Source organism: Halyomorpha halys, unplaced genomic scaffold, assembly GCF_000696795.3.
Source record: "Halyomorpha halys isolate HHAL.00 unplaced genomic scaffold, Hhal_1.1 Scaffold1007.1, whole genome shotgun sequence".
Classification (NCBI taxonomy): domain Eukaryota; kingdom Metazoa; phylum Arthropoda; class Insecta; order Hemiptera; family Pentatomidae; genus Halyomorpha; species Halyomorpha halys.
Window position 1 is genome coordinate 222,648 of NW_027104983.1, and position 11,347 is coordinate 233,994.

Consider the following 11,347-nt stretch of genomic DNA (forward strand, 5'->3'; position numbering starts at 1 on the left):
ATGCCAATTGATAACAACATAATAACCACAATTAAAGTTAATATAAGAACTGAGATGTAATGATTTCCAAGATCAGCTAGATCATTCATAACTGAGCACCCAAGTTCCAATAAAATACAGAATAAAGACTTATTGCATAGATAATATAATGAGTAAAAAAGGATGACAGCTTATGGAAAGTTAATGTAATGATTAACTTAGAATCATTCCTTAACAATACAGATTACAAAAAAATACATTTAGATCAAAAAAATTATCTCCCAAATCTTTTAGTTTATTAACTGTGAGAAAAATTATGCAAATATGATAATAATGATGCAGATAAAGTTCTTGAATCCATGAAATTTGTATTAATTCAGTTCATAGATATAAATATTACAGATGTCATATCTATAATAATATAAAAACGTCTTCATTTTTGTTGCAACTAGTTTCAGTATCTAAATCTTTATCAGGCTAATTTGTAGACAAAGTTTCCAACGCCCTCCTTTCTTGCTTGTCAATCAAGAAGTTTTTGACCGTTGCTTTGAAAATATACGATGAATTTACTTTTTGTTTAAATTAATGTTATATAAATATAATACAATATAAAATATAAATACTCATAATTGATATAAAAAATTACAAATTATATTTATGTTAAACCTATTTCATCTTAATAAAAAAAAAAAAAATCTTAAATTAATACATTAAGAAAAATCCTAACTGACGTTAGTTAAATTTAAACAAGTGTTTCAGTGGATAATGAGTTCAATTTTTATTCTCAAACAAGAACTTAAAAGAATGGAAACAGAAGCTATTATCTGTATAGACTTAATGATTACCAATAATCACAATCCTAAGTAAATTATCAATGAATAACAGCAATATAACTTCAATAAATTATTTTTCAATTTAAAAAATAAAAGTACCCCTTCAAACCTGCTATGTTTTGTAAATAATGATATATTCAAGTTTAATAAAATACCTGCAATTCCTTCGCAACCAGCAAGCAAATACTGCAAGCAAACCGAAGCCAGATGCCACAACCAGTGTTAAGAACTGAAAGAATACAAAAGATGAATAAATTTCAGCACTGTCAGAAAGTTATTTTTCCATTAATTAGATTGAGATCTTAATTAAATAAAAAGTAATCAATATTTATACTATTCTTATCTTAATATATAATTATTATAATAATATTGATGGACTTTTTCAGTGATTTTAAGCCATTTTTTATCCATGACTGCTCATGAATACATATTACTTAACTAATCATTATTGTTAATAAACGATCGAATTAATAATAACAAAATCACATATTTTTACCAATTTAAATATCAAGTTATTAATTTATGGTGGTTTGAAGAAAAAAATAAAATCAAATCAAACAATTTTAGTCAAGTCAATCCTTACTACTTCATTAGGCGGGCTTTTGTGTATATGGTTATCATGCATTTCTTAATTATGATTACAATTATAATTTAGGATAATGCAACATAAATATATTTATTACCCAGTATTCTAATTGATAATATAAATATAATTTGATTACATAATATAATATAATTTTTTCACAGAAGTAATATAATTCTATAACAATCAACAATAGGAGAAAATAGTAATTAAAATATTATTAATTTATTTTCACAAAATACAACAGAAAATATTTATTCAACTGTAATTTCAATGCTTAAACTAATTATTTTATACTTAATATTAGTCATATTTACTAATTACTGGTACTCAACATTTTGAGCGCTAACCACTGGCGAACTTCGTACGTCGCGGTCAGTCGTTTCAGTTTGGAATCAGGTAAAAAACTATATTTTATTTTCATGGAGATGTTTTATTATTGATTTAGTTACTTTATAATTACTGAATGCCTTTTTATATAGCAAATTATCAGACAAGGATCTATTTACAAGGCTATGAAATTCAAGTACGAGTCAAACTAGCTAACAGCGCCAACTTTACAAGGTAATTAAAAATCATAATTTTTTCAGTAGAACACTTATGCTATATTTTATTTAAAACTTTAAAGGTAAACTTAAACTTTTTTCACTTAGTAGTTAAGTTAATTTTTGTTGGAAGTATAAAAAACAAACTCTAAAGGCGGGAGTTCTTTCAAATTCAAAAATCACTTATACTAAATGCTTCCTTCATATTGGCTTAGCTCAACTACCACTTTGTTGTCCAAACACTCCACTTGAAGGATTGTAGTGGACAGTTTTGGTTCAATTTAAGTATTAATAAAGTATTAGACAAAGACCCAGTATTAAGAAGTACCAAGCAGTGATGGATACAGACATTTTCTGAGGGGGAATATGCATCTAAGGAACAGTCCAATTCCACAAATCTATTCGAAAATTTCGATCTAAAAAAAGTATATAGTTTACATTATGTAAATTTCGAAATACAATTTACCTTTTCTATTTAGGAAATAATAATTGTGGTTTGCATTTATATGTAAGAGAAAGAGGTTTCCAAGAGAAAAAAACTATTCAATTTCCACTCCCCTCTCCTATCTGAATTCTCTGGTGAGTAATAACTACCTAGGTTTTGTATTTTATGCCATTGGAGCTTGAATTTTAAACTGTTACATTATTTTAATTAAAATTGAATATTAAAACAAGATTTATATATTAAGTGTTCTTACTATACTTATGTAATTAAAATATAAATATTTATAATGGACATTTATTAATCACCCACTTTAAGAAAAACTTCTACATTCAATAATCTTGAATTTACCATTGATGAAATCTATATTATATCTGTTTATACAAGTGGATAATATAAGTCTATATTGCAATCCGTTTCTTTTAGGATTGTATAATTACTGATTTACTGAATTATTTTTAAAAATCCAATATACAGTGTGGTGCATAAATGTTGGAACATATTTAAATAGAAGATAGTAGATCCCAGTAGTTGTAAAAAAGTCAATATAAACCATGGTGCAATATTCTACCAAAAAGGAGGAAAAATATGTTTTGAGTTTTTTGAGGTCATGATTTTTCTGAATTTTTTGTAAAGTAAATAAATTTCCATTTAAGAAATTTATGGTTTGACCTAACTAAATCTACTTCAAGGGCCCCGAGGGGCGGATCAATTATGAAAAGTTTTTGTTTTTTATAAATCACACTCTACTTTTGAATGTTTTTCTCAGCCTCCTGCTGATCTAAAGATTGCCCACTAAAAGAAAAACTTCTACATTCAATAATCTTAAATTTACCATTAATGAAGTCTATATTATACCTGTTTATAATATAGTAGGATTATCTAAGTGTATAATATAAGTCTATATTGTAATCTGTTTCTTTTAGAATTAATTATCCAAAATGTGTGATGTGGATTCAGTTTTTTTTGTGTACATAAATTTGTTTATTAAGGAGGTTATCAACAAAAAAGTTCAAGTGGACGACCCGATTTCACCCAGAAAAGACAAAAATTAGTTTTCTACTTTTCAATCAATATGTTTTTCGTTGTATAAGAAACTACAACTAAAAAAAAATACTGGAAGATCGCTGATTGACCATGTGTAATGATAAATGGAATATGGTCCGAGTGCAGATAAATACAAACTTAAATAGTAATAACTATATTAATTGAGTCAATGTTTATAATATTAATAATATATATTACCATTTATATTAATAATATTTATGATTAATTTTTCTATTATATAATTTACATACCCCTGTTTGTTTGGTAAAATGTCTTTCTTTATTATTTATATTTATTGTATCCATTTTTGTAACTTTATTAATTCTGTATACATTTTATTTATTTATTTTTTTTTTGTTAAATATTTCTTTTCCCCCTCTCTTAAGTATATTATCATTTATTGTTTACCTAATTTTTATATTTTCTTTAATTTTCTACACTGTTTACTTTAAAATTATTTTCAAATGTAATATACTTAACTGCCAATCCCCATTCCTCCCAATGCAAACGGTTCACATTCACTTTGTCTTTAAGTTTTGTCAAACAGTTACATTTTATATCTCGTTTATTTTCTTCCTTTATTCTTATCCCCTTTTTTCCTCTCTCTGAGTTTGTACTTTCTTTTGTATTTCTTCTTTTTATCTATTATTTTTTCCGTTTTCATTTATTGCCTATAATTTAAATTTTTCTTATTTAATTTAATTTTTACTTTTCACTGTATACCCTTTTAGCTTTTAATTTACTTTTTTACTTATGTTAATTGTTTTATCTATTTTAGCCCTGATGAAGCCCTGCAACATCGGGTGGAACATTGGCTCAGTGAAAATAGTTATTACTATTTGAGTTTTTATTTTATTGCACCCGAACCATATTCCATTTATTAAAAAACAAAAATATTTATCAAAGGAAAATTCTTTTTGTTTTTAAAGAAAGTTGTATCTACTGTGTTAAGCTTCACTTTAGGATTATCTAATTTATATAGGCATCCCAGCCTAACAAAGGTCTATATCAAGGTCATCCGCATAACTGAGCAGTTGGACCGATCTATTGAATATGGTGCCATTATTCTGAATACCTGATTCTCTCACGACTTTTTCCAGGATCAAATTAAACAGGAGGCATGCTAGAGCACCTCCTTGCCTTATTCCTTTATTTGAGCCAAATTCAGAAGAGTGTTTGGACTGTATGCGGACCCTGGACCTAACATCTCTGTCATTTTTATAAGGTATATAAGCTTGAAGGAACCTTCATTTCTGTGAGTGTTTCATATAACATAGGGTGCTTGATACTGTCATACGCGTTCATGAAATCCACTAACAAGTGGTGGGTAAGGATCTTATGTTCATGGGCCATTTCCATGATTAGTCTGAGGGTATGAATTTGGTCCACCTTAGATTTCCCTCTCTTGAAGCCAGTCTGGTACTGCCCGATTTCTCTTTCGGGATGCGGAATCATTAGAAGAGGACATTGGAGATTACTTTGTAATCACAGGGGAGCAGAAATATTCCTCTGTAGTTAGAACATTTAAATTGTTCTCCTTTCTTATGAAGAGGGTATATCAAAGCACTGCTCCTTTGCTGAGGCATCTTTTCTTGGACCCATATATTGAGGATCAAGTTATTAAGTGTCCTATGCAGTTCCTCTCCACCATATTTAAACAATTCTGCCAGCAATCCATCCTCGCCTGGTGCCTTATGGTTCCTCATTTTCTGAATTGCATCTACAACATCATCTAAATCTGGTGGCTCAATATCCTGTTCATCATTTCCTTCTCCCATTCTGGGCTCAGTAACCTGTTCGTTCAGCAGGCCACTAAAATGCCTTGCCCACCGTTGAAGTATCTCATCCTTATTGTTCCAGAGGGTCCCATCTTCTTTTCTGCATGCTTGAATTTTGGACTTAAAAGGAGCTCTACCAGTGTTCACCTTCAGAAAAAAGACCCTGTTTTCATTTGTTGTTTCTGAGCTTATTAATTAATTTTATTTCTGTGAATTATGAGGGAAATTAAAATTTTATATTGGCAACAAAAATTACATCAAAATGAAACATGATGAAAATACCTTGTAATGATTTTTGTAATTTTATATTCTTTACCTTTTATATTTTTACAATCTAATTGAAAATTCTTTCACTTTAGATTCAGATTTGTGTTCAAATAGATAATAATATAATTGGAGCCATCCATACTATTATAAAGCATTTACTGATTATTAATCAACAAGGACGTGCAATAGATCAAGCAAATAGCTACAATTGTCAGGAGAGGCCATTCTACAGTTCCACATATATTAGTAAGATTAGATAAGAGAAATAAAACACTTCCTAAAGAAATTTGGAATATAATTTTACATTGCTGATTAGAAGTGAATTTTGAATCAATGGAAGAAAAAATTCAAAATTAGTGCTCTGCTTCTGTAATAGAAAATTATTTAAATAAAACTATCAATTTCATGAGATGCTTGCTAGGGAAAAAAATATCTTTCATTAATGCAAAAAATTGTAAAGTAGGAATTGAATGAATACTCTTGACTAGGGTCGTATTTACGGATGAATCTAAATTTAATATATTTGGATCTATTAGATGTTTTGTGTGGACAAAACAAGAAGAACTGCATAAGCATTGAGCCACTGTAAATCATGGAAGTGTTTGATTAATAGTTTGGGATTATATGTTAACTTCTGGAACTGTCAGCTTGCATTATATTGATAATATCATGAATAAATTCTTAAGAGGCTTTAAAAGATGTTTAAAATTTAAAAAGAAGTATGAAAAAATTTAACATTAAATACAATTTTATGTTTTGTCAAAATAATGATTCAATACATGCAGCAAATTTGATGAAAGCTCTTATTATAATCATCTGTAGTCAACCTTTGAACTAAATTTAAGACAGGAATAAGGAAACACCTAATACTAACAAGGAAGGTTTTAACCAAGTTTTACCAAAATAATGGGGTAACATTTCTTTCTATAATACAAAGTCGTTAGAAGTAAATATTTACCAACAAGACATTAGAAAATGAAGAAGTTTGATGTTTTTTATGATAAAAGAGGTGTATCATTTCTATTTCAACGTAACTTTTACTGACTTTCATAATAACCAGTCATCTTGATTTAAAGATTTATCTTCTATTTCTATTGTAATAAAAAATAATAAATGTTTACATGATCTGAAATATAATTAATTTCCTTTTGTAAGTTGAGGAATAACTATAAGATTGAAATAATTTGCTTGGATCTATCAATTTCTCTTAGACCCACTATAACATCAAATTTACTTAATATAAATACATGGTAAACAGGATTAAATATCTAAAATTTACCCCGTAATACTGTATGATAGCTCCTCTGCTGCTTCCTTCCGAGGTTTTACCACTTCTCATAGCCCTTCACCTGAAACACCAATTTTTAATTAACTTTTAAATGATCTCATTTGAATAGATAATTTGAGAGCTCTCTCTAAAAAGTTTATAAGTAAAAAAATAACAAAACAATCTTTCAACCTACAAAATTAATTTTTTAATTAATCAGGCAGATACTAACAATGTAAATAGTATTGATTCAGTCCTTAATCCTTAAAGGGTCTTATGTGCCAAAATTGAAAATAAGTTTGTCAAAGATTTTATGTTTGTCAAAGGAAGTTGGTCAAAGATTTTTTTCTTATACATAAAATTTTTTAAGAAATGCCAGTCATTACATTTTTAGAAGGAGTTCTGAAAATATTCAATAATATATCACTCATTCTATTTTAGCATATATTAACCAGCTTAAGTATTGCAATTCGTTAATAGAATACCAATCTACTAATAAACAGGTATAAAAGCTCTGAGAAAGCAGTATGAAATAAATAATTCCTTGTTATAAATATCAATGGGAATGGTATTTTTACTTTTATTAATTTTATGACATTCGTCATCTATCAAAGTGGGTCATTACTGGTTATCCTACTTTATAATATGTAATTTATAGATTATCATTGAATGTTATTTATTCCAGAATTTTACTATTGATAACCTAGCAATAGTAAAAATCTATTGACAATAGTTTATTATTTTATTTGGATAGTTATGTCTTTTATACTAGGCTGACTTTGAATGAAAAAGAAATAATCTTTTTTGTTATAATTGTTTACTATTAGAATTTTTGATGCATTCAGTAAACTGTGGTGTATATTATGATTTTTATTTAATTTTTCTCAAATGTACTGAGATTTCAGTACAATCATTGGGAGTAAAAATTGAAACAGAAATACAAGGGTATATATATTTCTTAAATTAGTGAATATTGAATAGATAAGAAAGATACAAGTGAAGATAAAATATCTGTATCATTTATTTTATCTTTAATTGTACTTTTATTATTTATTCAATAATCACTTATTTTTTTTTTTAAATATGTCCTCTTATCTCTTATATTTCTGTTTAAATTTATAGTCATGATGATGACCAACACGATTAAGCAGAAATAAATGGGACATAAATAATAAATAAATGACACATAAATAATAAATAAATGGCATGTAGTACTGATTATTTTATCCATTAAATTATTTATATAATAACAGAGTGCACACAGAATGAAAAAACAAAACAACAACTATATAGTGAAACTGAAACAAGCTAATTTAAAAGAAATATGAAATATGACAATTTAAAACGCACATAAAAAATAACTTAATTTAAAACACACAACCTTATTTGAATACATACATTAATTATATTTCTAACTTGATGTAAAGCATGCATATTTGTTTAAAAAATGTATAAAAAATTAATAACATAAGGACATAAACCATTAATTTAAAATATTATTATTATACATTTAACTGCACACAAATTGGAGGCCTTATATATATATTTTTTTGTAGGTATGTAACAAGTAAAAAATAAATCACAATAAATAGTGTTTGCTTTCTTATGGATTTTATTATTAGGAGAAATTCAGGTATAATTATTATCTTTTTTTTACAATGTTTGATATATATTTTATTATTATAATGTTTACATGTATATTTTTATTTCTATCTAGCAATTTTTATTTATTTTTAAAATTTCTATATTAGGGCATATTTCAAATATTTATTTAAAACTGTAAATTATGTCTTATAAATAAATTAAATTAACTACCTATCTATCTGCTAGTTAAGATGACTAAAACTGAAGAAAATGAAATATGGCAATGTAAAGTACCTTTTAGGTATAAAATCAACTTTTATTCTTAAATATAAATAAATTATATATGAAAGCTATTATAGAAATTATTAAAGAAAAGTAAGAAATCACGTTTTTTTGCTTCTAATTGATGAAATGATCTATCATTCTTTGAATGCTGGGTTTGCCCTTAATTAGTTATAAAACAAGAAGTTTAGCCATACCTTAACCATTAATAAACTTCCAGCAATACAGTTCTTGTTTGTCTATTTTTCGAAGTGAAAAACTTAGTCTATTAAGGTGAACTCTAGGAATTTTCTGAGGAGAGGTATCTGTCCAGCAGGTGAACTCAAACAACCAAGTAAAGCATCATCAGTCCCTTCATCTCCCTAAACAAATTAAAAACTTAACTGCTTTGATTTTGTTTAGCTTATTTTATGGTTCATTTGTTAAACCGATTCTGGGCAGGATTACAGAACCCGTAATAGTTATGCCATAAGGATAATTTGCAACACTCATGAAAAATTTAACTAAGGAGAAAAGATTGATCTATTTTGATAATATGTTTTAGATAACTTAAATTTTAAAGTTCATTTTTTTTTTTTATTAAGCACAATAATAAAAACATCCATTGTTTATTTAACACAAAAAATGTTTGAAGAATTTTTTTTTTTTTTATGCACATGTTCTACCATTTATTTCAATGGAAATAATCCATTATGTAAGATTTCATTTGGACAAATATTTTACTTGGAATCCTCAAACAAAATTAAAATATTAATGGAACTAGTAATTTATTCTAACTAATTTAATATAGGCATACTAGAAAAATTCTACACAGCATGACATGTGTGTCTGAAGGACCCATAGTGATAATTATTTGTCTTAAGTTTAGTTTTCTGATTTTTTTGTGCTATTATGTAAATCCTACCTATTTACTTCAAATGACCATATATATCTACCAACAAAGCAAAACTGGGAAAATCACCATTTATATATGCACTTCCCTCCCCAGATATACACTTACCCTGACTTACCTTGTTAAAATAACCTTAAAAGTTTTATTTAAATCAAAATCACATTTTTCACACACTTTTGTCCCCTAAGAATAAATACATGGTTTATACATTATGATTTTTATCTGGCAAGCATTTAAAAGTTTCCAGTAAGCAAAATTAAATTACATTGACATCTTGGCTTAACTACTGTTTATATTGTTCATCAATATATGCTTAACTATATTGTTTACAATGATGCAGAGGTTTGGTGATGCAATGAGTTAAGGAATAGGTATTGTTTAAAAGAAAGAATGGATGAGGATTGGCAATGGAGATGGGGAGAGAATTCCAGAAGGAGGTTGCAGGTATGATGAAGGATTTGCTGAAGAAAGCAGTTCTATAGGAGGGCTTATATAAATCAGTTTATTGGGATCTGGTGTTTAATGAATGTTTTTTATTTTAAGAACTTGGAATAGGAAAACACCAAGGAGCTATTGCCTTCGAGAGGCTGGATAGAGCCACTTCAACTCGGTATACCAGCGGGAGACTTAATAGCACCTTGGAAACCCAAAGAAAAAATCTTACGAAACAATTCATGAATCTCTTCAGTCTCAACTCTAGACCTCCAGATAGCCGAAGTCGAAGTGGGGGAAGATGAGAGAGGATACTAGGAGCTGAGGGGTGTTCTGAGGAATGGAATTACGGAATCTTTGGAATTGTTTAGGTACAGTTATGAATTTGTGTGTGATTTAGGAAATATGATTATGCCAGGAGAAGTGTTGGTCGAAGGTGACTCTGAGGTTTTTTATTGCAGGATAGAAGTGAATCCGTTGGTTGTTAAGGAAGAGTAGAGGACAGTAAGGGAGGGAATGGAGGAGGGCTTGGAACCAATTAGAATGGCCTTGTTTTTTTCAGCATTAAAGTTCAAATCATTGTTTAATGTCCATGCGTTAATGCTATCAATATATTCTTGTATCTTTTCGATGGCCTCAAGCATCTCGGAGGGATGAAAGGAAAGATAAATTTGAAGATCGTTAACATATTTCGATTCAATTACTTAGCAACGAGTAAGTACGAGTAGTTGTCTATCTACTATATTGGTAATCTACTTGTCATTTCCTTATATATGTGCAATATGAATAAAATTTTGTAGGTCTACTTTAGTAGAAGCGATTTTCGGTTTTGGTAATTTTTTATACACTTAAGTTCATTTACCATAATAAACCTTTCTTTTGTTCTTATTCTACTAAAAAAAAAAAACAAGTCGTTCGGTATATAATAACCATTAAATACATGTAGAGCAAAGGAGGCATACGATAACATACAAATTTTAAAATTATATGCAAATTTTTTTCTCGGGTCCTAGGGCACATTGGCAAGAAGCCTCGGACTCATGCCTTATATTTTTCAATCTTATATCACCTAAAAAAGTTTCATTGAAATCGGTGATACTACATGTGTTGTTTCCTATGCGCTACATCACCTAGGTTGTACTACTCGCTTTGACTGCCTAGATCATCATCCTAACATGGATTTACTTGAATTAAAATTAATACAATCCTATATTTTTGGTCTCACTTAAAATTTCTAAGATGTATTGTTCCAGTTTTGAAACTATGAAGAAGAGAAACGAAAATCTCAAAACGCAATTGTGTATACAATGACGTATTACAAAATAAAAAATCATATTCTGGGCTTATATTCATGAACTTTTATGTTTACACGTTAATATTATTAATCTCCCTCTCTCTCTCTCTCTCTCTCTCTCT

The 11,347-nt window shown here is 28.0% G+C and overlaps 1 long non-coding RNA gene across 1 annotated transcript in view; it reads right to left on the minus strand.

The window, feature by feature from the left end:
* Positions 1-963: 963 nt before the first annotated feature.
* LOC136795663 (uncharacterized) overlaps positions 964-11,347 on the minus strand; it is an 88,454-nt gene continuing 78,070 nt past the window's right edge. The window contains exons 2-3 of the long non-coding RNA XR_010843294.1: positions 6,754-6,823; positions 964-1,041 (exon numbers count right to left, since the gene is read on the minus strand). This is a non-coding gene — a long non-coding RNA (uncharacterized lncRNA). The remainder of the gene's footprint in view (positions 1,042-6,753; positions 6,824-11,347) is intronic.